Raw genomic sequence first — 10,564 nt, forward strand, 5'->3', positions numbered from 1 at the left:
CAAGTATGAAACTCAGAGCAACATACTTTTTACAGCATATCAGAATATGAAAGGACCAACAACTGTATGGCTGTATTCTTCAAAATTAAAAAAGTTTATTTTCTTCAAGGAAAGTAATTGTCTTTGCCTTTCTGTCGAGCAGGTGATACAAAAGACCAAATTTCTTTGTTTTCCAGAGGCTTTAAAATGTGAAGGAATGTTGTCGGAATGAATTTAATTTAAGATGCATTTATGGTCACGTAATTTTCTCAGATCTCTAAATTATTGTTAAAGCTGTAGATTAATCAAATTGTTTCCTTTACCAGTCAGCTGAGGAGAAACCATTTGGAACTGGAAGTATTTGATTGAAGGGGAAAAGCAAAGGCTTTCTGGACCAATGAAAACGAAATATGAGCTAAATAACGTTTAGAATAGAGGAAAAAAAAAAAATGTGGTTAGCTTTAGTCTGTGGTGTGTGTAGTCCAGATAGGCTAATACACATGACCCAAAATCTATGCAATTAATGGATATTGACCCAAAATCTATGCAATTAATAGTTATCCCCATATGGTTTATGATATCCTGGCATAAGGGCACTTTGTCGACCCTCGCTCTTCGTAACTAACCTAATCTAGGTATAATGGTTTGGTAGTGGTCATGCTGAAAGGGGTGTTGTCGTCCTGTCAGTCCCTGTTATAGGGTCTGTATTTTAAATTGATGCTTAAATTTTGTTTAAAAGTGATTAAGAAGTGAGTGCCATGGCTTAGGTATAGATGGGAAGTACGTACAGGTGCAAGGGTGAATTGAAACCAGGAGAGTGCCAATTCAAAAATAACTATGTACAGTATTATATCAGTGTACGTTAATTTAACATTTTATCAGAGTAATACTCACATATTTTCTCAAAATTAGTGTGTGTACTGGTTGCTGAAAGGGGATGAGAGGCACTGGATGTGTTAGCATGTATTGATTCATAAGAAAGCACTGCCCCATCACACTAGTATTTCCAAGTTTTTTTTTCCCAAACCTTCAAAGGAATGAAACGGAAAAATATTTTCAGTTGAGAATAATAACCCTGATAGATTCAGGAGAATAATAACCCCGATAGATTCAGAACGTTCATGTTTTATCTTAAATTCTCTTATATTGTAGCAGCAGTTCCTAACGCACACACACACGCACACATGAAGAGGGGGAGAGAAGTTCGTGCGGAATTCATGGACCTTTGATTTAATCGTAAGATTAGAATTGGTGATCAGGAGTAAATACTGTGATTCATCTGTGTCACGGGACGTATACGCTGGAGAGGATTTAAGCAGCATTCCTAACATGTCTGAATAAATTTGGGCGTTTATAATTGTCAAGTACAGTACTGTATATGATTTTCCTTTACCGTGTGAGGCAGGATATATACATATGTATTCAGTAAGTAAGAATGTGTTTCAAATATTATGCATAATGCAGCGAGCACTTGACAGGAATCCTTACTGCTATTATCCTAAAAGCCTCACGTCTGGACTTAATCCACCTCATTAAGACAGCGTAGACCTCTCTCTCTCTCTCTCTCTCTCTCTCTCTCTCTCTCTCTCTCTCTCTCTCTCTCTCTCTCAGTGGATTTTCAAGTTAATGTTTTATACAATAGAAGAAGAAGCTTATTGTTATGGAATTTTCCATCTTGGCCGTAAATTCTGTAATAAACCTTGAAAAAATAAGACAAAACTGCAAAGGTAACTGTCCCCTTCAAATGTTTTCTCTCTCTCGATAAATTGGAAGTCATAATCTTATTCCAGACTTCTTTTGGCAGCATTCCGTTGTCTTTGTTCTCGAGCAGTTATTTGATCAAGAAAGAATTCAGACCGATTTTTCTGTTTCCATTGTCCAAGGAAAACAGTGAATTGGCAGTGTGCAGTTGTTAATTAAGAATCTTGTCATCACCCAGGTTTATTTTTTGGGAACCCTCCCGTCAGATCTCATTTGGTCCGCCTGCTGGGCCCGATTTGTTTGTCAGTTTGAGCTGTTAGTTTTCTTGAGTAAGTTATTATTTTGTGTCAATGTTTTTTTAATATATCCGTATTTAGTTTTTTCTTAAATATTTAAATTTTTCTTTGAGATCATGGGCCATCCTATTCAATAGTTTGGGTGGCGTGTACTTGACGGTTCTTTTTCGCATATCGTCCGCATGTCTTAGTTCCATTAGGCCTAATTTACATTTGTCCATGTTCCTTTATGTATTTATTCTTTCGTTGATACATTTCAGTACCGTATCAGTCAGATTTTATGTCATATGTTTACGCATTTCATATTTTTTTCCGCATTGATTGAAATTTTAAAAACCAGCACTTTATAAAGTAGTTGTCCGTGATCGTTTGTATTCTTCATTCATGCAACTTCTTTTTTTGTACTTCGGTCATGTTCCGTGTCCTTTCATGTGTGACTTTGGTATCGAATCAAGAGTATCTCATCTGAATTTATGTCCTTTAATTTATTGTCTTTCTCACATTTGTTCTGCAAATGTCCAGCTTTCAGGCATTTGAAGCATTGCGCTACGTGATGTGTCAGACATTGGGCACCTACGAATAGGCTAAATGGGCGAACTGCAGCTCCTATGTGCATGTATTTTTAGAAGCCAGGGATTTAGTTATGGAATCCTCATGATATTTTATATTCAGAGAGAAAACAAACTTGATTTTAAATCTCCATAGGTTGTGAACCTACTGCTTTCAAAAGTCATTCATGAGTACTGCTTTCAAAAGTCATACACATGAACGGTGTTGCCATCAGCAGATATCATTTACCGTTAAACTGTGTATCAAAAACTGCAGGCTTCAAAGTTTTTCCTTTATAATAACTGAATGAGTATTAATTTGTTTCCGAATCCCACCAGATCTGTTTTCTTAAGTCTGTTAAAAATCCGGAATCTGGTGACTGAGAATGCTAAGATAGCAGTTCTGAAAGAGAAGTATAATTCAAGTTGTAACATAGGCTATTAAGAAATACCAACTCTATCTCAGAAACATTATTGTTATTACAAGTTGTTCACCACTTTTGCAGTTAATTTTTCTGATGTGTAAGTGTTAAATGATTTAATTTAGAGGTTTCACTGTACTGTAGATAGTTTTGGTTTTGCTGTAATTAGGTGGTTTTCATGAAACCGAACTTGAAATATTTCATAGTATGTCTGGTAGAATAAATTTTCTAATACAATGAGGTTCCGTATTTTATGGATTACTGTCAAATTAAATCATTAAAAGTCTTATATATGCTTCTTATGATGTTGAACTTCCTCTTTGTGACGTCGTACTTTTTACTTTTGGTTATTGTTGTTATAATTCTACACGTTTTTCACTGTCCTTATTTGATAAGTGCTGTTCTCTGGATATTCTTATTTTTTCTGTTGTAGCCCTAGTGGAACGGTTTGTATCTGGCTTAATCGTAATGTGAGTTTCTTGCTTTTAAAATCACAGAATGGTGGGATTTAGAGAAGTTTTTTCCAGTACATAATGGTTGTAGAGTTAATGTGTTGGATGGTCGTAGGGGTAATGCACCTTTTATAATTCCCCCAAACTTACGTAAGAAAACTCTCCACCAGAAAGGTGTTCCCACTTGTGTTTATTCCTTCGTTTTTCTTTGTTTTCTCGGTACTTTCTAGTACTTGTTTTCGAAATCCCTCGCAATTTCATTTTAGCAGAACGTTATGACTGATTATTAAAGTAAACTTTTTATTCAGTGATTTTGCATTCAGGACTCATAAACATTCTTTCTTTGTAGTTTTTCATATCAACTACCTTAGTAAGTCTCTTAGTAAATTTCTGATATTTTGGGAGTTGAAGCAGATATTTCTGCTATCATCTATTTTTTAAAGTTTGTAAAAATTTTTAATGGTATTTAATTTATTTCTTAATATATTTATTACATTACGTAGAATTTTAATGACATTAAATTTTTTATTATGTATATATCACATTGTTGAACGTGAAAGTCTTTTGATAAGATGTGTTTCCTTTACTTCCTCCCCTTTAGTAGGTATTTCTTTTTATTTTATAAATTTAGTAGTCTTCTGAGACACTAACAGTGGGGCACATTCTGGTGGTCTGCCCCAGATATTGTAACCAAAGAGAAAGATATTTCCAGGGTAATTCCCTCTCTGATATTTTGGGAGTTGAAGCAGATATTTCTGCTATCATCTATTTTTTAAAGTTTGTAAAAGTTTTTAATGGTATTTAATTTATTTCTTAATATATTTATTACATTACGTAGAATTTTAATGACATTAAATTTTTTATTATGTATATATCACATTATTCATTAAACTTCATACCTTTATTTATTGGTCACATCACTTCATTTTATTTATTAATCATTTCCTTCATGAATTCATAACCTTAACATAATTTATTTTCTCTTCATTACGGCGCTGAATGGCCTTCTTGGCCCCAGTGCCTGGGCTTTTGCCCTAAATATCGTACATCCATCCATCCATACTACAGTAGGTTAGGATATGATTTTTTCCATTTCTTGTTATCCACCTACTCTGACGTATTCCATGGTATGTCATTTTAATTGAAAGCTTTCAAGTTCTTTGGTTTAGTTTTGTTTGTACAAATATCTTTTATATGGAATAACAGTTTGAAACTGTGTCAGCGTTTTGTGAAACTGAAAATACGCCAACGTACTTACTATATTTTCATCAAAGGTGCATATACCTTTATCTATATATGACTTTATCTTGCACAAATTGACCTCGTATGTTGAAATGTTTTGACAAACATTTTGACATTTAGCCCGGCTTAAAATAAACTGGTCGTGGGTTTAAAACTCCCTTTGCTCATAAAAGACAGTTTCTTCCCTTCCTCTTAAGGGGATAGGGGTAGTGCGGTTAGGGGTACCTTATGTGATGAACTCTGGGTACCTCATGTGATGAACTGTAGGCACTGCTAAAGGGTGTTTGCAGTATCCCTTCGGCCCTTAGCGGCACCCACTTTTTTGGCCGTTTTAGCCTTTTACTTAACCTCCATTCCCGCTTCCTTTCTTCAGTCTTGCTGTCCAACCTCTTACTTCTTAGTGCACCTGTGGGATTTTCTCCCAGTTGCACCTTTACAGCCTTGTACTTCATCTTCTGTAATTTCTGGATCCCTTTGTCTTGCTGTCCACTACACCTACTCGCTCTTTTCACTGGCTTGGTGCTGAATGACCGAAAGTGCCCCAGCGATTGGCTTTGAAGCCTAAATTTCGTGATATAAAATCAGATAAAAATTTTCCATTGTTTTGAAAGAATGCTATACTTTTTTTTTTCTCAAGGTCTATAAAAATTTTCCTTATGCTGTATAAACTCAAGGTTATAGCATGTATGAGAGCCCTTCTTAAATGCTTCATCTTTCATTCTGAGTCTTTTATTGGACGGTATCCGTTTGGATTCCAAGTCTTCTTAGTTAGTGGAAAAGGGAATTTCATTGTGGCTCCTGTCCTCATAGGTGTAACCAGGCAATTTCTGAATTCCATTTCCTCTGGTGTTTCAGTTCTTAAACTGAATTAAGTGTTATTTAATGTAATGGAATTCAACTTACGGAACGTTAGCAAAAATTTATATCCTTTTTCCACAAATGTATGACGTAGCTCCTGTTCACGACCTAAATGTTGTTGATTCCGTCGGCATTTAACTATTTTTTTCTTGCTTTTGTGGGCGACTCGCTTAAAGCTTCAGCCTAATGATACAATTAGTAGCCGCCCACTCCCTTTGAATGTTAATTCGTGTTCGGGATTTTCTGTTTTAGGGGATAGGGTCATCCACTATTTGGGTTCATTTTAAACTTTTTTTTTTACACCCAGGTGTTTTGAGACGTCTTACTAAATATCGAGAAAAAGGTTTTTTTTTTCCTTATATGCTACCTCTTTTAATATCAACAAAGAAAAAAATGGGTATATGTAGTTAATCAACTTCGAATGTACTAATAAGTCTTTTTGGATTCCACTTTTCTTAGATTTTTCTCATTTGCTTTGACATGTATATGATATATTAATTTTCCTTTTTAGGAACAAGTAGAAAAATAGTTTAATTATATTCAGTGACCAAGGATCAGTTTCATGATCGTCTAAAAAATTCTTAAAGCAGAAATTTATATATTTTTGTATTTTTCAGCGCTCATGAGGCCTCAAATCCTGGATGGCAATGATACTTAGTCATCTTCGATCTTGGTTCCAGGTATGTTTGTGTTTTCTTGTATGGTTTTAGAGTTATTTTGATCGTATTTTTCACCCTCTTGATTAGGCTACTTTGAATTAATTATCATACTCGTGTTGTGATTTTCTCAGATTTGAACTAGCGTACTGGAAATTCGTGATGGAATTACAGGTGACTATTTTCTTCAAGAAAAATTTGAAACGCACCTGTGGTTCATACATGTTGCGAAGGACATATTCCCAAAACATGTATGAAAATTAGTGTATTTACAACTTAACGATTTTCTTTTACTTTAAACGTTAGCAAAGAAGGCGTAAACATTAGACGTAAGGCCATGTAGTGCATTAAAACCTGAGTTCATTTGATACTGTTTGTACAGAATTATGACTCGCAGTCTTGACATATGCTCCTTGAATCACTGTTCATTGGTTATGATTTTATGAAGTCTTGCCTAATTAGCTAAAACTTCATAGTGATGATAAAATTCGTTAATAAGTGAACGGCGAATGAACAATTAGTTTTTCAAGTTGAGGCATTCTTTGTTAGATAGGGTGACCTTCCTGGATATAGTAATCTTGGGAGTGACACAGCGATATCTTCTTATAATATGGTCTCAAGACTCCATTGTTAGGCAAAGTGTAATCAGATATTCGAGAAAGGGTCTCTTGATAAGTAAGAAGACCCGAGTTTCCAGCAAGAAAAGATGAGGTAAATAAACAGGGTGAGCTGAATTAATGAGGCCCGGCAAAAGAATGAACGGGTCACTTGAAGGCCTTGCCCTTTCCTGAGAAATTTAGCGAAGAGGAAGTTGCTGTAACAAAGGCTTCTTCGAGCCTCAAGTTCCCGAGATAAAAGAAAAACCCTTTTAGGTGAAGACGGATGGAAAATATTGATTCAACCCCCCACCCCCATCCCCCTCTCTCTCTCTCTCTCTCTCTCTCTCTCGTGCGTAGGTATTGCATGCAAAGGGATGTCTGTGAAATGCTGTTGGGTCATAAATTGTGATTAATAACAGACAGCAAGATAAGTTAATAAAAAAATTATGGAAACAGGCTAGGAATGAGTTATTCAGATTTATTCATTGCTATGTATGAGATATTTAAAAACAATTAGAGTAGTTTTGTGTGGTATACATGTACATCGTGAAAGATAAGATTGTTTCATTTACTCCACTTAAGAATGCATGTAGCCAGACGTAGCGTATTGAGGGTAGCTGAGTAATGCTAAAAGTGAAAATGCTGCATTATATGAAGACTAGCGAATATTTGATGTAGTGTAAAATTATATCATAAGTTGCATTACTGCAGATTTCCTTGGTTTTTAATATACCTACGTTGGAAACTGTAGTGAGTTACACTGAGGACAGAAAGCGAACAGAGAGAGTAATTCAGGAGGAGGTTAGGCAAGTGCCATATTACGTTTGCCCCCGTATGGGGGTTGGGGGATAGTGCCATCACGCGGTGCGCTGTAGACATTAGGCTACTTAAGGTTCTTTGCAGCGTGCCTTCGACCCCTAGCTGCAACCCCTTTCATTCCTTTTACCATTCCTCCGTTCATATCCTTTTTCTTTCATCTTACTTTCCACCTTCTCCTAACAATTATTTCGTAGTGCAACTGCGAGGGTTTCCTCCTGTTACATCTTTCAAACCTCCATTATTCTCAATTTTCCTTTCAGCGCTGAATGACCTCGTAGGTACCTTCGTTTGGTATCAGGCCTAAATTTCATATTCCATATTATGTTTGCGTAGTTTTGTAGGTAAAGAACGAATATACGCAAATGAACCGTGAAATAGTTCACATCTCGGTGCATTGAGGGAAGCATAGCGCACAGTAGCTTTAGAAAAGGCATTTTATCCGACGACATAAGAAGTTATGTGAGCTCACTTTCTCGAAGGTTGCACCTAAAATCGGCTAAACCTAGCGCTTTCAGTAAGTTCCGCTGACGCATAATCGTTTGTAATTATATATATATATATATATATATATGTGTGTGTGTGTGTGTGTGTGTAGTGTATCTATATATATATATATATATATATATATATATATATATATATATATATATATATATATATATGTGTGTGTGTGTGTGTGTGTGTGTGTGTGTGTGTGTGTGTGTGTATAAACACATATGTAAATATATATATATATATATATATATATATATATATATATATATATATATAATATATGTATGTATGTATGTATGTTTTATGTATGTATGTGTGTGTATGAGAGAAGAAAGATAATTTAATGTAATAATTTTTGAAGAATTTTTGCGTTCAGTTTTAAATACGTAAAGGTGTAGCCACTTTTGTTTGCAATATTGATGTGAGATTCTTATTACTGAATGTTGTGCGGTGTAAAGGAAGTGTGAATTCTGAAGGGGAGTAAAACACTGATGTCATTTTATTGATTAGGATCTCTCTCTCTCTCTCTCTCTCTCTCTCTCTCTCTCTCTCTCTCTCTCTCTCTCTCTCTCTCTCTCTCTCTCTCTCTCTAAGAAAAAAAACATCCTTATTAATTAGCTTCTCTGTCTTCCTTTCCCTTGATAACTGTTGTAAAGTCGTAACTTTCTCTGCTTTTTGGAAGTTTATGGTTTCAGGTTCTCTTCAGCGCTTTAATAAAATTTAGATGATTTGAATACAGTCCTTGAAGGAAACTAAATCTTATTTCCTCATCAAGTGAAAGGGCTCTTAATTTGCGAACTTTTTGGAGAAACAGGGTAACTTTTTTTGAACGAAGACTTCAGCAATACCACTCGGTACAATTGAAAAAGATAAATGAAGAAGGCCACTAAGTCATCATAAAGCAAGGCTTTTTTTTCGTTTTCCGTCAGGCTTTAGATTGGCAAGATCAAAAGCTTCAATTCCGCAAAGAATTTTACCTCGTCTAAGTGTCTTAATTGCCTCTGCAATTTTGTTGATTACTTTGTAGGAGTGAAGGACAGCCCTTTCTTTCAGCGAACCGTTGGCTGCTTCATAACCGCAATATCATCATAAAAAAAATTGTAAACTATTCTGTGATAGCCCCTTAATCGAAATTTTTTAATGAAGGAAATTTAATGATTATGTTACCAGGAAAGTGCTTAAGAAATAATTAAATCGTAGTTGATTCTTCACTTAAATAGAGCGTGACACATGCAACATACTTTTCTCGAGGTAAAAAATTTGAAATATTTTTGTACTGAAGGTGCTTTGAACGTCTGGGGATGATAACCTTTGCTGTGTGAGCAGAATTGGGACAAAAAATAAAGAGTCATCGAATAGGCACGAGGTCCTTCCACGAAATACTAAAATAGTGCCCTATCGTCTGGTCTCGCTCCACGGGAATGATTTAAGAAAATGCCGTTTGAAAGTTGCAAAGAAAAAGAATATGTGAAAATCCACGCAGATCTACAAAACCTGCAATTGACCCGATAGGTTCTGAACGCATATCTATGTATGTAAAACAATACAAGATAAATATCTCTTATTCTGGCGATAAATAGTTACTTGTACCAGTTTTGAGTTTACAGAGAAATAAAATTTGGCTTGGATCTAAACGCGGGTCCCAAGATCAGACCCCACTCAGGTCTAATAGATTCGACAAAACCTCTACCCTTACATCTGTGTGATTTTGGGATGAGTCTGTATGTACCATAGTAGCTGAGTGGTACGCTGTTCAGATGACGTCTGTTAGGATCCAGTCATCTCCCAGACCAACGCTCAGAAGTTCAGACATTTGTATATGAAAACCACCATTCATTAGGGTCAAGAAAAAGAGTGATGGGCTGGCAACCTCACCCCGTAAGACTCGCTGTGAAACGTAAAGGCTATACCCTTCCGTTACCACCCCTTCCAAAAAATGTTATGGCGAAATGCATACATGTATCAATCATATATTGCAAATGAGGGCATCACTTTGAACTTTTCTAGAAGTGTATCTCGGATATTTTTACTGTTTAGCAGTATTTCTGACATGTTAAGAATATTAGGAAACGCAAGCTTTTTTGGTAGTGAATCTCGCCAGTTTTGTACTAATATCTGTTTCTGATATGTTGACAAACAGTGCCGTACTTTTTTGTCAGTGCATCTTGAGTGTTGGACACAGTTTCGCTATGTTTCAGACGTGCTAGGAATAGGGAGGAATTACGCTGGACGCTTTTGGCAGTGAAATCACCTATGTTTGTTACTGTTTCTCTGAGTTTCTCGAATACAATGCCGGAGGATTTTAGAAGCACATCTCGTACGTGTACTACTATTTTGTCAAGTTTCTCGTGTTAGGACTAGGGAGAAACCTCACTCGACGTTTAAAGCTATGCATCGCTTATGTGTGTTGCTGTTTCATTGAGTTTCTGATAATTTAGGATTATGGAGATACCACTCTCTTGGTAGTCGATCCTGCCAGTTCGATTTGATTTGAGAA

This window comes from Macrobrachium rosenbergii, chromosome 55 (assembly GCF_040412425.1).
Source record: "Macrobrachium rosenbergii isolate ZJJX-2024 chromosome 55, ASM4041242v1, whole genome shotgun sequence".
Taxonomy (NCBI): Eukaryota; Metazoa; Arthropoda; class Malacostraca; order Decapoda; family Palaemonidae; genus Macrobrachium; species Macrobrachium rosenbergii.